Source organism: Marmota flaviventris, chromosome 1, assembly GCF_047511675.1.
Source record: "Marmota flaviventris isolate mMarFla1 chromosome 1, mMarFla1.hap1, whole genome shotgun sequence".
In the NCBI taxonomy this organism is placed as follows: domain Eukaryota; kingdom Metazoa; phylum Chordata; class Mammalia; order Rodentia; family Sciuridae; genus Marmota; species Marmota flaviventris.
In genome coordinates, this window is record NC_092498.1 from 184,957,367 (window position 1) to 184,975,151 (window position 17,785).

The window sequence follows — 17,785 nt, forward strand, 5'->3', positions numbered from 1 at the left end:
AATCCTCATCAGCTAGAAAATCAACATTTGATATAATGATTCCCATCACAACAATTATTTCAATAAGGTCACATAGAACTTTGCTTTTGTTAGACATGGGAACTGCAGGAATGTATGTACAATGGCGGAGAAACCTTTAAAGTCATATAGAACTCTGAACAGGCTGTAAGAGGGTCTTTAAGCTTTACTTGAGAACATTTAGAGATTCCATCATGTAATCTGTTTTCAAATTACACTTGAAATTCCCCCAAATGTAGAGCTAGCTTGCTAAAAATATTCATTATTGGAATTAAACTAAAAAAATTTTGCCACATGTTGGAGAAAGTAAAATCTGTTCCCAAAGACATTGTGGCAACTTGTAACTAAATGCCTCATTACTGAAATTCGCCACCTCTCAGTTGATTACCCTGAGTCCTTAACTGGTCTCCTCACTTCCAGAAGCCCTTTTGCTCAAGATCTATCCCCAAACCCCCTTTTAGAACAAAAATCGAATTTACATTCTTCAGTCTCTTCATGCTTATTATGCAAAGTACATCTTCTTTATTGTGGCCAGGAATGTCCTCATCATCTGGTACCTACAATATCAGACTCCAACAGCTTACTGTCCTTTCTTTATACACAGACTGGGCTCCTTGCAATTCCCTGAATGGTCCCACACATTCACACCCACTTCCTGTGTTTGTGTTTTGTGTTCTTCCTGCGTAGAACCGTCCCTACCCCTATGTATGTGCTCCCATGATACATTGTACTTACTACGTCATAGAACTATCAATATTTCAATTACCTGTGAAATATTAATACTCCTCCTACTACAAATAACTACTATTTAGGAATATATAACTAGGGGTCAAGCACTACATTATTTCATTGAATTTTTACATTATAGACAATGAAACTGAGCATGTGCAATGAAGCCAGGTGAGGTCACAGTAGTAATCCACACCTTCCCACTACAAAGCTCTACAACTTTATCTCTGCACTAGTGGTTCTCAGTGGCGGCAATTTTGCCTCCCAGTAGACAATGTCCAGAGACATTTTGGATGCTACTGGTGCTACTGGCATCCAGTGGGTAGAAGCCAGCAATGCTGATAATCATTCTAGAATATACAGACAGTCCTCCATAGCAAAGATTTATCTGGCCTGAAATACCAAGACTGCAGTGATACAGAGGAATTATCTGGCCTCAAATTCTAATAGTACCTGCTATTGAGAAACATGGCTCTAGACTTAATCAGCTCATATGGAATGCCACAGAAGACTCAGCCAGAAGTTTTGAATGTTTGCCATGGTGTCTCTGTACCTAGTATAGTTCCTGGCCCCCAGCAGATGCTAAGGGAATTTGTGACTGATGGATGGATGAATGGGTGGGTGCATGGGTGGGTGGGTAGGTTGAATGGATGGATGGACAGACTCCAGAAGAGGGAAAAAAAATTTATTTTAAGGCTCCATTTTTGTGGCAACTTCTATAAAGATAAATCCGAACACATATTCTTAATGAAAAGTAAAAAAAAATAAATATAGAGCATATTCCAAAACATGCGTTAGCCTTTTATTTATGAACCTATAGAGTGTGATTGAATTAACAAGCCAAATGTACAGGACTTTTTTTTCCCAGAAAGTCTCAGGAAGACAAGGTATTTTTCGAATTGCTCATAAATACTACAACTACCAGATATACTGACAGGTTTATACTCCATGTAGTAGGTCATAACTTAATTTTTTGAAAGACATATTTCGGGTGTAAAGTTTTCCTGGTTCTTTTTTTTTTAAAGAAAAGAAAAAGAAAAACAATACATGAGAATGAAACCTATGCTTTTCCTCATTGTGTCTGTAATTCAGATGTAAGTACCCTATTTTGGGACTCCAAATATTGCAAGTGTAGCAAAAAATACAGTAAACAGACACACAACAGAAATAAACTATTCTCTGGCCTATGTAAATCAATAATCTAAACATTAGAAATAAAGCCAAGGAAAGACAAAGATAATGATCATAATATTTTTAAAGTAACAAATTTAGAAGGATTTTTACAACACTGCAAAACACTTCAATTGTTTTTTTAAATGAAAAAGCAAAAGGTTTCCATTCTGTGGCTTCCTCAATTTATCACTTTTTGTGAAGTACAGTAAGAGGTTAAAACAAAGGAGCCTGATATTTTTTTTTAAAAAGTGAAATATTGTAAACTGTTCTTCATAGCCTCTTGCACTAAATTTCATCACCTGAGGTCTCACACACAAATTCAAAGAATACGATGATCACATACCTTCTGATAACTGATCTTGAACATCCAGAGCACACATTAGTATAAAAATGGGTTCTGAAGTTTTTGCTTTAAGTAGTAAAACTTAGCATTTCCGAACATAGTTGACAAAAGAATAAAATAAGTGAATGGTAAAATAAGTAAAAAATAAAATAAGACAAGAATCTGCCAACACATTCAGTATTAAGAGAAGAGACTGAGCGATGGTGGGATTCGTAGCTTGGAACATCAGCGTGGCTGGCATTTCTCACCATGATTTGGAAGCCTGGCCTGAGAAGTGCAGCAGAAGCCTGGGGCAAGTGGTGGTTTTGTCAATGCATTGTGAACATGACACACACTAGTCCCAGAGACAGATTCTGCATGCATGGACATGCAAGGTGGTAAGACATTCATGCATGTGGGAAAGAAATGTGAAAAAGATGATCAAGCCCAGAAATATCACAGATGTTATCGTCAATCATTCTTTTTTTTTCTTTTGAGTACCTGTTCTGGGAAGACATTGTTAAAAACCTAGGAAAACAGAGTACTCAGAGAAATAAAGAGAGGAAAGTGCACATGAACCATCTTGAGGATCAATTAAAAACACAACATATGTCACAAGGTAAGAATACTCAGTGGTTCCTGAAGATCACGATCAAACATTATGCCACTAAAACCATGACTACATGACTATCTTCTCAACTCTCCTCATTACAAGCCCTCCTAAGCCTCCAAAGTCCTACCAAATGAACCCCAAATAACAAAGACAGACCTGCTGTCAATCCACCTTCCTCCACCCATGCTTTGGCTTTTCCCAACTTATATCACTCACAACTTTTTTGATAAATCTGTAAAACCTTGATCACAGAGAGAGCCATGATTCCCTGAGGCCCTTTTTCAGAACTAGAATCTTGAATGCATAACTTAGTTTACGTCAAACCTTTCCTAACTCTTATAGGTGCTGAGCAATTTTTGAAAGCAGGATTAGGAAAAGTAAAAATTAGAATAAAACATCAAGATCAGGAAGATAAAACTAGAGCTCCCATATGTAGGCCATGATCTTCCTCACAGTGACAAGTTGGATCATGAATTCATGTTTTGGTTTTTCTGTCCTTTGAACATGTCTACAAAAATATCATTGAATTTTTGATAAGCATAGCCCAGAAGACAGTTTGAGGTTGGGTTTTTTTTTTTTTTTTTTTGGTTAAAGCTTTGCATGCAGGTATTCTGGGTGGTTAAGGGTAGACCCACAGACTGCAAACTTAATGGGTCTGAGGAAAAAAGAGGTGATCAATATTCTCCAGCACATCTATGTCCCTTATGTGGGATGTGGGACTGTCCTGGTGGAAATGCTGCAGTAAGCTTCTCCGGGCATAGTCAAGCTTCCTGCCTTCTCATTCCAGGCTCTCCTGACTTGCTGCTTGGAAAAAGACACTCGAGTTCACAGAAATCAGTTTCTTACTCAATAAAAATAGTACTGCCACAAGAAAAGCTGCCAGTACAGAAAGTCTCCACAGCCCCTTGAAATTAGGACAGTAGGGACCAAAGAACATCAATATTGAATGTAGATCACTAATCTAGGTGTCGCCTGGCCAGATTCCTGAGAGGAGGATATGGAAGTACATTACTTGTGACTCAGTGATTTAGATACTCTCCCCTTGCCCCATCCCCACTTTCTTAAGTGCCACAGTTGACAAACAGGTTTGGGAACTTAAAGTGGAGAATGGACATCCTCAATCCAGAAGTGCACTGGCTTAACATATTATTTCCTACACCACTTGGGTACAAGAGAATCCTGGGTGAATCCCACTGGAATTCATACTAATACCCTTGGGCTACAGAAAACCACAAAGCAATCAGCTCCTCAGAAATAAAATGACTTTATTTCAGCTAAGGGTTCACATGAGAAACTCCAAGAGGCACATCCATTTCATCCCCGTGGAGAGCATTTCAGAATCCCTTTGTCTTAATCTCTGTATATTGTCTCATATGTCACTGGCTGCACACCAAACTTCAAGGTGACTAGCAGGATCAGGCACACAGTGGGCACATAATATCTGCAGATGGAATAAGCAATCAAATCAAAGGATCAAAGTGACTGTAAATAAAGTAAGGAGTTAACTTGTCATGCATTGCTCAACCAGCTTTGACACCAGAACAAGCCCTTCTTAGCAAAACAATTGCATGATTTGGCCTATGATGCAATCCAGGCAGTAAACATTCACTTTGGGCAAAACCAAAAGTTAGAAGATGGCACTCACTTACCAACACAGAGGAAAATGAGAAGCACCACCCCTTCTCCCCCTTCTATTCTTCCACTAGAAGTTTACCTGTGCTCTTGTGCCAAACTCCTTATCTATCAGGCACTGGAGTGTCAAGGATGAATAAACCCACTCACAGCCTCTCATCACAATTTAGAGGTGGGGGCAGGAATTGAAACAGACTTCCTGAAGGATAAGAACTACATAGACTAAAAGCACAAGGCAGAAGGTCCACCAATCAGGGAAGTTTATGGCTATAGGGTCATTTTCAAGTACCTGCCTATTCTGTCCTCTCAGATTGCTCTAATGAAAAGCCTGGTGGACACACTGCATGTCTCAGAAAGTTAGTTTAATGGACATGTTAGCCATTCATTCCACTAGGTTTTCTGCATTGAGGATCATCGCCAGAATCTCCATCACTGGATCACAGGAGCTTGGGCCCCAGAGATAACTCATATCAGGTTACTTTTCTTCACTGAGCCTTCTGAATTTTTTTTCTCCCTCTTGAGGACTGGTAAAACACATGACCATATAAACTTTACTTCATTTTCTGTAGAATCCAAGTTGAAGCACTGTCCATGGCATAATTTGATCTTTCATATGAATATATTCTAGTTGCCAGGCACCATGGTGAGCTCTCTACATATTATCTGATCTATACCAACAACTTGCTTGTATGCCCTCCAGATCTCTCTTTCTCTCTCTCTCTTTTTCCTATTAACTTGGCTGTTACAAAGCTCAGAGATAAAGTAAATAAAGCAGTAAACACTTAGGATTTTAGTTTATCTTTCCTTCCCATTTTTAACAGTCTTGTTATTTTGTGGAATTTTTACTATGCATTTACTCAGACACATTTCTGAAAGTCGATTCTCTATAAACAAAAACAAATTACCATAATCATCGATTGTAATTTCCTCTTATTCCCAATTGGCAAGAATTTCCATGAATAATTAATCTGAAGATGACCCCTTGGCTATCAAATTCTGGTCACTTGAAAGCTCACATAATGCAGTATTTTGCACCATCATCTGGTTCAGAATATATGTATGAAAGTGCAACCGGGGGGAAAGAGAAGAGGTTGGCTGACTTGAGTTACAACATACAGTCATCATCAGGTTATTTCCAAATCTATTACCAAGGAGTATATCTATCTTGTGTTGGAACTTGCCAGTCCCATTCCCCTTTCCCTCCCAAGCCACCATTTTTATAGCCTAAACTATATCACCACACGCCCTTGGTCCTCTTAGGACTGCCAAGGCCAAAGACACTGCCAAGACCTGCTGAGTGAGAAGTCGCTGCAATCACTCAGTGATGTCTAGTCTCTGGAATTTGACTCTTAGTACTGACAATGCTCCTGGAACCCATAAAGATTCTGCTAAAATTCAGGGAGTTGACGGTCACTGTCTTCAGGGAATCAAGGTAACATTTGAAAGGCAATCTCCACCACTGCTGAAGGTAGGCAAATGCCTGGAGCAATTTGGAGAAATAACTCTCTACAATGTTGCTGCTATACAGAATGGCAGGCCAGCTGTTATCAGAGAGGGTGAGGAGGTGCAAAGATTGAACCATGTAAACATGGTATGTGTGTGTATTTGCGTGTACAAGCATACACACGAGCCACAAATTTTGGCATGCCCAACTGGCACCCATTTGCAATGCTGAGTCAGGCATTAGGGGAACATGATGTTTGGGCACAACCATTAATTTGTTCAACAAAGATTTACTCAGCACCTACTGTGTGTCAAGTGTTCTTCTAGATGCTGGGAAATCTAGAGTCAATGAAGTAGTCAAGACTCCCATTTTTATGGGCTCTATACTGTAGGCAGAGTAGACAGGTAATCAACAAATATCAAATGAAATGAACAATTCAGATTGCAAAGAAGATGAAAGGAGGAAAAAGATGCAAACAAACAAAGTGAACGTTTTAAAAAGGAATAAGGGACTGTCTTTGCTCCAAGGTGACACAGAACCTTATAACAGAATGAGAAAGAGCTAAAGAAATCAATCACCTATATTCTGATTTCCATCAAAAGATGAGCTTACTAAAAATTTTATTTTATAATCAAACATGCAATCTCATGTGTGGCCCCCTAACATCTCATGCTTCAAACAACTGGAAACACCTTAGGAAAGGAAAGGAATCCTCAGCTTTCCCTGTTCTTAAGGGGATTTTAAGAATTCACCGCCCCCCCAAGATGCTAGATTAAAAGCAAATTGTCTTAGTTCTTCTCTACAACAGAATTTACTACAAAAAAGTGAAAATGGGAGAAATGTAATGCCAGTTACTTTATACAACAATATTCCCAATGTCAATGAAATTATGCTTTTGCATTGTAGAACCAACAGGAATCACTTCATAAAAAACCCAAAAGAATTTGGTAAGCTATGTTCAGTATCATTTACTTTTACTCATAAAATAAAGCCAAACTCTATTTACTAGCAGATGTTTTCACTTCCAATATATAATAAACCTTTGAAATTAATTAAAAATAAAATTCTACCAGCATCTGTTTAACATGCACAAATAATAAATAGTTGCTCACCAGACCCTACATATAAAATACCCCAAACAAATCACTTACTTCTAAATTGCCATTAGGGTCCATTAACTCACTTAGCCAACTGACATGAAAATGTCTTAAAATCATCCACTGTTCAAAATACTTTTGAAATACCTTTTTCATTAATGTTTCTTAGCTTATGCCTCCTTTCAGAGTTAGAATTAAGCAGAATGAATTAGGGAGTAGAATCGTCATCATGAATATTCAGAATGAATCATGGAACATTTTCACTAAAATGCAGTTTTTATTCCTTTGCAATACAGTGCATGTAATATTTTGTTGCAATGATAACAAACTAAGGATAAATGATGTAAAAACACTGCCTACCAGGTTTACTTTATCTAATACATTTATCATTATAAAAATTGTTCTGTTCTCGTATGAATGCACAGTACCTGGAATGCTTCATTTCTTTAACTTAAAATAGTCTTCATAATTGAATCTCACTAGTACCTAAGACCAATTATATGCTGAGGGGAAGGATTTATTTCAAGTATATTTACCAGTTAGACATAGTGTTTGAATCTTCACAAATTCTAAACGTGTGTGGAGAGAGGAGGGTGAAGAGTCTGAACTTGACTGCTCAGGTAAACACTTTCTTTGACTCACGTTTGGAATTGCTATGCTTCAGACCCTTCTTTTAAATTTTCCCATTTGGAGAAAATTATACATTTAGCTTTTAACTGAAAAACAAAAACAAAAACAAAAAACAACCCTCATTCCACCCCACCCCCAGTCTTCTTAAAACAAATCAGAAGGCTTAAGAATTAGCTCCAATAATAATCCTATAATGGTCATCAGGAAATCCTCCTCCAAAATGACAACTGCAGCTAAGAAGGACGAAATTAACTAGGAATAAAAACTACCCAAATGAATCCTTCCCCAAGAGGTGGGTAATGCACATCTGGAACAACTGGTAACACAACCAACTCGAGATGACCCAGAGGAAGATGCTGCGTCGAGAACAGCAAAGCAAAGAAGCGCGACTCGGGAGTCTAGTAGAATCGCCACCGATTTCCCAAAGAGGCAGAGAGCAGCAGAGTTGAGTCGCCAGGCACTGGTAACAGCGCACGACAGCTTTCAGGGCAATTCTCCATTCCAAATCCCGGAGTTCCAGGGCAGGAGAAAAAAAGGGGGACAGGAGACCCAAGTCCCTTTAAACTGCACCCCCCTCCCCCGTGCCTGCCAACCTTTTCCGAACCCCCATGTCACACAACTTCCTCATCATGGAAACTTCCACTCGGTTGGGCGCTGAGGATGCCAAACTCCATTTCACAAGGAGCCTGTCAACAACTGGGCTTGGGGTTTGAGGAACAGCCGCTGCGAATGAAGGGGGCCCCTAGACACCCTGCTCCGCCACTGCCCACGCCGTGGCTCCCTGCCTGCAGCCCCGCGGTGGCGGAGCGCGAGAGGGCACCTCCTCCCAGACCCCGGGCGCAGAAACCCCGCGGAGGCAGGTCAGGAGGCGATGACACCCCCGCCCGCCCACGCCTGCCCGCCCGCGCGCGCCGAGCTTTACCGCCGGCACCCGTCCAGGTTCCTGCGACACCCAGTCCCCACCTTCTGGACGGTGGGAACTGTCGCCCCCTCCTCCGCCTACCCACCACCCCCTGCCTCCTCCGCGCAGTCCTCTTGCCAAATTACCGGAGCCCTCGAGCCTGTTGGGTTGACCGCCCGAGCCCGGGGAAGGCAGCCTGCGGGCGCTTGCCCCGAGCCCGGGGAGCAGAAGGTCTCCTTTCCAAGCGCACTCACATTATTCATGCAAAGTTAATCCCCGCCGCGTCACGGCCGCCCGCCCGAGGATGTGCGCCTTCCTTGGCCAAGCCCCGCAGTCTCCACCCTCCTCCGCCCCCTCCTCCTGGCGGCGGGGTCCCGGGGAGCGCAGGCGACCGGGCGTCGCGCGACTCCACGAAATGTCAACTCCTTGAGCGAAGAGAGGCGGCCGTAGCCAGGGCCGCTCCAACCCTCCCCGGCCACTCCACTTTTATAGGCGTAGGAAGCTAGTGTGGCCGGGGACACGGGAGTCCCCGCCTCTCCGGCCCCCCGCGTGCCTGGCCCGCCCCGGCCCGTTCCCCGCTCGCTGCCTTACTCTGGGCTCTGGGTACCGGTTCCGTGCCGGGTGTGCGACCCGTGACCTGGTTTCCCCTGCAGCCCTCCCGGCGGTCCGACTCGCGCGGCGGCGGCGGCGGCGGCCAAGAGCAGGCAAACCGGGCTCCGCCAGGGGCGCAGCGAGGAAATGGCCTCCTAGCCGCACACCCGCCGCCGCCGCCGCCGCCTGCCCGGGCAGCCCGGCGGGTACTGACGCCCCGCGTCGGCTCCGGGCCCGTACTCCGACGCGCTCTCAGTGCCCAACTCTCTGACCCCCACCCCAGGCGCATCCACACACACCATCCCGGGGCCAACCGCCTCCGCACCTGCCTCCCCAGGTGCGGGAGCTCCCCCTCCTCCCAGTCCCGGCCGTGCCAGCCACCGGGCGTGCCCTTCCAGGGGTGGTGACGTTGCCACGGGTTTGGTGGCCGCACGTCCGCCCACCCGATTGTAGGCGCACGAAGGTTCGAGTTTGGGCGTCATTCCTCTAGTTTCGGAAGAGGAAGGAATGGTGGGGATGAGTGACAAGGGGACCGGGCGGGGGACTTCTAGGAGCATGGCCTTCTTTGCCCGGCGCGACAGGCGCGCCCCGTGCCGCTGCACTCCTTTTAACGCCCCCAAACAACTTGTGGCGCATGTCGGGACGACTCGGAGCTCTCATTGCTCCCGGGGCCTCCCGCTGGCCAGGCCGTCTGGCGGTTTTCATACCCACAGTCACCCTCAGAATGGAAGTTTGGAAAATACCTTGCTAGTGCTTAAGGGAGACGACCCCCTACCCCCGCCACACACACACACACACACACACACACAAAACATTATGCACTCCTGGGAGAAGTGTGGTGCAAGGTTGGAACACTTCACACCCCATTAATAATGGGACACCCCATTATTTTGTCTTTGTCCTGGAAATATACAAATAAAACCCAGAGAACAGAAATAATTCATACCCTTGAAGAGTTCTGCTTTGGCAAATAGCAGTTCTAGAATGTTTCCTACCTCAAGTCCTGAAGGTCAGTGGTTCAGGTTGTGAGAAAAATAAAGCTGGTGACTTGCTTCTGAGCTAGGTTGCTTGGAAAAATACCCACTACTCAGACAGCTAAAATGCAACCAGTGCCAAGTTATATTTGAACCAAACTGCTCAGACAACAGAGTTTTATTTTCTTATAAGCAACATTAAAATAATTTCTACTTCATAATTCAACATACACATTTATTCCTGTAACACACAGTGTAATAGAACTAGGACAATTTGTATCCTCAACTGTCTGAACAATGTAAAAATTAGTTATTAGAGAGTTTTCTACATTTCCAGCCTGCAACATGTGTTTTATTCCAGCTTCTTCTGAGTGTTCCACAGACAGGGGAGCAGCCACCACCCCTGCTGACAGAATCAGGAACCACAACTGTCAAGTACTCCTTCCCTGTATCTGGATGAACAGGGTTTCAGCCTACTTGGAGAGAGAAAGGTGCAGACCCCAAGACTCTCCCATTAGACTCCACAAGCTCCATTTCCCTTCTATCCTTTGTGAGAAATTCGTGCTTTATTCTTTGCTCTGAAGAAGTCTGCACCATAGAACTTGCCAGCTTCTATAGTGGAGACTTGTTTTTGCAGGGAAGTTCCTGGGCTTTCCTCCCAAGCTGCCCTGGGATGTTTTGGATGAATTGAAGGAAAGCCATGCAGTCAGTCCACACCACCAGTCCACACAGGCAGCCCCCTGGTGGCTAACTGTGGGTGGAAATCTGCTTGCTCAAGTAGGCCACATTTACATCTGGGTCTTCTGGTCCTCAAAGGGGCCAAAGGAGTCTAGTGAACAACTTTGTAGTAAGGCGAGATGGTGCTCATCTTCCTTCACATGGTGGATGACCAGCTACAAAGCCTGATGGAACATCTTACTTTTTCCTCCTTCTGAGTATAACTTGGAGCTATTGATTTTTCTAAATTCTTTCTTAAGAAGGATGAATGAATGTTAACAAAAACTTGCTTCTTTTTGTTTGAATAGATTGGTCTTTCTGATCTCATTTTGCCTGGAAACTTCTGAAATAAAGAGTCGATGAAAGCTTTATATAAATAACGTGGCGTTATTCGAACAATTCCTGAGACTATGATTCTAACAATGTTATGTAACGAGGCTACTGCAAGGTTATTGAAACAACAGGAACTAATAGGATTCCATTCCAACAGTCTCTCTGAGGGCAGTCTTCCAGACTGCGTGATGCTAAGGGTTACCAACAGAGCATGACATTTGTCTGGTTTTATACAAGGAGGGTGGGTGGAGCAGGATGTCATGAGGATCTGAGTAAAGGCAGGACATGTTCTTTAAATCTGAGAGCACATGGTCCTGTGTCCCACCAAGTGCAGTTGCCTTCAGAGAACATATGACAGACCCATGTCATATTCCACCTTAACCATTCTCATCACCAGAATCTACACATTTCAAGCTGATGATCAGGTTCAAAGAAGTGATCCATTCATATTAATCCTCCATCAGCTACTGGGGTAAGGAAATCAATGAAACATAGGGCCTAACTTCCGGGGTTTAGGATAAAGTGAAGTCAGTTGTGCAAGTACAGGATCTGAACCTGTTTTTATTTAACACTTGCAGATACTGTTCATTGTGGATGGTTATTATATTAATTTTGATTTTTTAAAACATTGCACTAAAATTTTTTCCCTCCATTCCTGAGCCTTTTGGCAACCCCTTACATTTTGTGCCAGAAGTGAGTGTCTTACTAAGCCTGGTTCTGCCATATTGGGTCCTGCACTACTGTCACCAGAGTCTAATCAGAGTAGTGAAGTTCAAGTTGGAGTTTACTGAGAAGAAAAGATGATTAATATGTGTTAAGAGACTTGAGGTCAGGGGGTTGGAGATGTAGGCATGAGGTGAGGGAAGAGCTCTAAAATTTCCCTGAGGTGTGGCACTGGGACCAGTTCAGCAGGGGCTGACCAGATTTTACATGGGAGTGTGGGCATTGAAGAAGTACCATTTCTGGGGCCTGGATCCTTGGTATTCTGTCATTCACTCAACAACTACTTCTCAAGCTGGCTTACAAGCTAGCCCAAGAGATTCTCATTTTCTTTTCTTTTTTTTTTTTTAATTTTTTATTGTTGGCTGTTCAAAACATTACATAGTTCTTGATATATCATATTTCACAATTTGATTCAAGTGGGTTATGAGCTCCCATTTTTACCCCATATACAGATTGCAGAACCACATCAGTTACACATCCATTGATTTACATATTGCCATACTAGTGTCTGTTGTATTCTGCTGCCTTTCCTATCCTCTACTATCACCCCTCCCCTCCCCTCCCCTCCCCTCTTCTCTCTCTGCCCCCTCTACTGACATTCGTTTGTCCCCCTTGTATTATTTTTCCCCTTCCCCTCACTTCCTCTTGTATGAACTTTTGTATAACTCTGAGGGTCTCCTTCCGTTTCCATGCATTTTCCCTTCTCTCTCCCTTTCCCTCCCACCTCTCATCCCTGTTTAATGTTAATCTTCTTCTCATGCTCTTCGACCCTACTCTGTTCTTAGTTACTCTCCTTATATCAAAGAAGACATTTGGCATTTGTTTTTTAGGGATTGGCTAGCTTCACTTAGCATAATCTGCTCTAATGCCATCCATTTCCCTGTAAATTCTATGATTTTGTCATTTTTTAATGCAGAGTAATACTCCATTGTGTATAAATGCCACATTTTTTTTATCCATTCATCCATTGAAGGGCATCTAGGTTGGTTCCACAGTCTAGCTATTGTGAATTGTGCTGCTATGAACATCGATGTCGCAGTGTCCCTGTAGCATGCTCTTTTTAGGTCTTTAGGGAATAGACCGAGAAGGGGAATAGCTGGGTCAAATGGTGGCTCCATTCCCAGCTTTCCAAGAAATCTCCATACTGCTTTCCAAATTGGCTGCACCAATTTGCAGTCCCACCAGCAATGTACAAGTGTACCCTTTTCCCCACATCCTCGCCAGCACTTGTTGTTGTTTGACTTCATAATGGCTGCCAATCTAACTGGAGTGAGATGGTATCTTAGGGTGGTTTTGATTTGCATTTCTCTGACTGCTAGAGATGGTGAGCATTTTTTCATGTACTTGTTGATTGATTGTATGTCCTCCTCTGAGAAGTGTCTGTTCAAGTCCTTGGCCCATTTGTTGATTGGGTTGTTTGTTCTCTTATTGTCTAATTTTTTGAGTTCTTTGTATACTCTGGATATTAGGGCTCTATCTGAAGTGTGAGGAGTAAAGATTTGTTCCCAGGATGTAGGCTCTCTATTTACCTCTCTTATTGTATCTTTTGCTGAGAAAAAACTTTTTAGTTTGAGTAAGTCCCATTTGTTGATTCTAGTTATTAACTTTTGTGCTATGGGTGTCCTATTGAGGAATTTGGAGCCCGACCCCACAGTATGTAGATCGTAGCCAACTTTTTCTTCTATCAGACGGCGTGTCTCTGATTTGATATCAAGCTCCTTGATCCATTTTGAATTAACTTTTGTGCATGGCGAGAGAAAGGGATTCAGTTTCATTTTGTTGCATATGGATTTCCAGTTTTCCCAGCACCATTTGTTGAAGATGCTATCCTTCCTCCATTGCATGCTTTTAGACCCTTTATCAAATATAAGATAGTTGTAGTTTTGTGGATTGGTTTCTGTGTCCTCTATTCTGTACCATTGGTCCACCCGCCTGTTTTGGTACCAGTACCATGCTGTTTTTGTTACTATTGCTCTGTAATATAGTTTGAAGTCTGGTATCGCTATACCGCCTGATTCACATTTCCTGCTTAGCATTGTTTTTGCTATTCTGGGTCTTTTATTTTTCCATATGAATTTCATGATTGCTTTCTCTATTTCTACAAGAAATGCCGTTGGGATTTTGATTGGCATTGCATTAAACCTATAGAGAACTTTTGGTAATATCGCCATTTTGATGATGTTAGTTCTGCCTATCCATGAACAGGGTATATTTTTCCATCTTCTAAGATCTTCTTCTATTCCTCTCTTTAGGGTTCTGTAGTTTTCATTGTATAAGTCTTTCACCTCTTTTGTTAGGTTGATTCCCAAGTATTTTATTTTTTTTGAAGATATTGTGAATGGAGTGGTTGTCCTCATTTCCATTTCAGAGGATTTGTCGCTGATATACAGGAATGCCTTTGATTTATGCGTGTTGATTTTATATCCTGCCACTTTGCTGAATTCATTTATTAGCTCTAATAGTTTCTTTGTAGACCCTTTTGGGTCTGCTAGGTATAGAATCATGTCATCTGCAAATAGTGATAATTTAAGTTCTTCTTTTCCTATTTTGATGCCTTTAATTTCTTTCGTCTGTCTAATTGCTCTGGCCAGTGTTTCGAGAACTATGTTGAACAGAAGTGGTGAGAGAGGGCATCCCTGTCTTGTTCCAGATTTTAGAGGGAATGCCTTCAATTTTTCTCCATTCAGAATGATGCTAGCCTGAGGCTTAGCATAGATTGCTTTTACAATATTGAGGTATGTTCCTGTTATCCCTAGTTTTTCTAGAGTTTTGAACATAAAGGGATGCTGTACTTTGTCGAATGCTTTTTCCGCATCTATCGAGATGATCATATGGTTCTTATTTTTAAGTCTATTGATGTGGTGAATAACATTTATTGATTTCCGTATATTGAACCAGCCTTGCATCCCAGGGATGAATCCTACTTGATCATGGTGCACAATTTTTTTGATATGTTTTTGTATCCGAGTGGCCAGAATTTTATTGAGGATTTTTGCATCTAGGTTCATTAGAGATATTGGTCTGTAGTTTTCTTTCTTTGAAGTGTCTTTGTCTGGTTTAGGTATCAGGGTGATGTTGGCCTCGTAGAATGAATTTGGAAGTTCTCCCTCTTTTTCTATTTCCCGAAGTAGCTTGAAAAGTATTGGTATTAGTTCCTCTTTAAAGGTTTTGTAAAACTCTGCTGTATACCCATCCGGTCCTGGGCTTTTCTTAGTTGGTAGTCTTTTGATGGTTTCTTCTATTTCCTCAATTGATATTGGTCTGTTTAGGTTGTCTATATCCTCCTGACTCAATCTGGGCAGATCATATGACTTAAGAAATTTATCTATGCCTTCACTATCTTCTAATTTATTGGAGTATAAGGATTCAAAATAATTTTTGATTATCTTCTGTATTTCTGAAGTGTCTGTTGTGATATTGCCTCTTTCATCCCGTATGTTAGTGATTTGAGTTCTCTCTCTTCTTCTCTTCGCTAGCATGGCTAAGGGTCTGTCGATTTTGTTTATTTTTTCAAAGAACCAACTTTCAGTTTTGTCAATTTTTTCAATTGTTTCTTTTGTTTCGATTTCATTAATTTCAGCTCTGATTTTAATTATTTCTTGCCTTCTACTTCTTTTGCTGTTGTTTTGCTCTTCTTTTTCAAGGATTTTGAGATGAAGTATGAGATCATTTATTTGTTGGTTTTTTCTTTTTTTAAGGAATGAACTCCAAGCAATGAATTTTCCTCTTAGAACTGCTTTCAATGTGTCCCATAGATTCCGATATGTTGTGTCTGTGTTTTCATTAATCTCTAAGAATTTTTTAATTTCCTCCTTGATGTCTTCTATAACCCATTGATCATTCAGTAACCTATTGTTCATTCTCCAAGTGATGTATTCTTTTTCCTTCCTTCTTTTATCGTTGATTTTCAGTTCCATTCCATTATGATCAGATAGGATGCATGGTATTATCTCTACTCCTTTGTATTGTCTAAGAGTTTCCCTGTGACATAATATATGATCTATTTTTGAGAAGGATCCATGTGCTGCTGAGAAAAACGTGTAACTGCTTGATGTTGGGTGGTATATTCTATATATGTCAATTAAGTCTAGGTTATTAATTGTGTTATTGAGTTCTATAGTTTCCTTATTCAACTTTTGTTTGGAAGATCTGTCCAGTGGTGATAGAGGTGTGTTGAAGTCTCCCATGATTATTGTATGGTGGTCTATTAGACTCTTGAACTTGAGAAGAGTTTGTTTGATGAACATAGCTGCACCATTGTTTGGGGCATATATATTTATGATTGTTATGTCTTGTTGGTGTATGGTTCCCTTGAGCAGTATGTAGTGTCCCTCTTTATCTCTTTTGATTAACTTTGGCTTGAAATCTATTTTATTTGATATGAGTATGGATACTCCTGCTTGTTTCCGAAGTCCATATGAGTGATATGATTTTTCCCAACCTTTCACCTTCAGCCTATGTATGTCTTTTCCTATCAAATGCGTCTCCTGTAGGCAGCATATTGTTGGGTCTTGTTTTGTGATCCATTCTACTAGCCTGTGTCTCTTGATTGGTGAGTTTAAGCCATTAACATTTAGGGTTATTATTGAGATATGGGTTGTTCTTCCAGCCATATTTGTTTATTTATGTTACTAAACATGGTTTGTTTTCCACTTTGATTATTTTCCCCCCTTTAGTGTCCTACCTCCCACTGTTGGTTTTCATTGTTATTTTCCATTTCCTCTTCCTGTAATGTTTTGCCAAGGATGTTTTGAAGAGATGGTTTTCTAGCTGCAAATTCTTTTAACTTTTGTTTATCGTGGAAGGTTTTAATTTCATCTTCCATCCTGAAGCTTAATTTCGCTGGAAACACAATTCTTGGTTGGAACCCATTTTCTTTCAGTGTTTGAAATATGTTATTCCAGGATCTTCTAGCTTTCAGAGTCTGTGTTGAAAGATCAGCTGTTATCCTGATTGGCTTACCCCTAAATGTGATCTGCTTCCTTTCTCTTGTAGCTTTTAAAATTCTCTCCTTGTTCTGTATGTTGGGCATCTTCATTATAATGTGTCTAGGTGTGGGTCTCTTATGATTTTGCACATTCGGCGTCCTGTAGGCTTCTAGGATTTGGGGTTCTGTCTCATTCTTCAAGTCTGGGAAGTTTTCTCGAATTATTTCATTGAATAGATTGCTCATTCCTTTGGTTTGAAACTCTGTTCCTTCCTGTATCCCAATGACTCTTAAATTTGGTCTCTTGATGTTATCCCATATTTCTTGGATGTTCTGCTCATGGTTTCTTAACAGTCTTGCTGAGCTGTCTATGTTCTTTTCAAGTTGAAATACTTTATCTTCATTGTCTGATGTTCTGTCTTCTAAGTGTTCTACTCTGCTGGTAGTATTCTCAATTGAGTTTTTAAGTTGGCTTATTGCTTCCTGCATTTCTAGGATTTCTGTTTGTTTGTTTTTTATAACCTCTATTTCCCTGTATAGTTGATCTTTTGCTTCTTGGATTTGTTTATGTAATTCATTGTTGAAGTGATCTTTCATTGTCTGATTTTGCTGTCTGATGTCTTCTTTGAGACTCCAGATCATCTGAAGCATGTATATCCTGAATTCTTTATCTGACATTCCATCAGCTGCAGCTATTACCTCTTCTAACGTTGAGTTGACCTGCAATGCTTGTGGTCCTTTCTTTCCTTGTCTCTTCATACTGTTCGCGTTCCTTTCTTCTTGGTGAAACTGTTGTGCTATTGAATTTTCCCCCTATATATTTATATTGGTCTTGTATAGTTGCAAAGTCTCCCTCGCAGGCGCGGGCGGCGGCTCTGCCCCTCCTCCAATTGGGGCAATGTGCCTACCACGCCGGCAGGCCGCTGGGCCTGCTCTGCCAGTCAGTAGCAGGTCCGCCGAC

The 17,785-nt window shown here is 41.6% G+C and overlaps 1 protein-coding gene across 3 annotated transcripts in view; it reads right to left on the reverse strand.

Moving 5' to 3' along the window:
* Window positions 1-9,235, reverse strand: part of Thrb (thyroid hormone receptor beta) — a 372,625-nt gene extending 363,390 nt beyond the window's left edge. Inside the window, exon 1 of one of the 3 annotated variants that reach the window (XM_071619528.1) lies at window positions 9,151-9,235. The gene's annotated coding sequence lies outside the window, so the exon portion shown is untranslated. The other 2 variants (XM_071619521.1, XM_027923190.2) reach the window with 2 other exon arrangements.
* Between the last annotated feature and the right edge of the window lie 8,550 nt (window positions 9,236-17,785).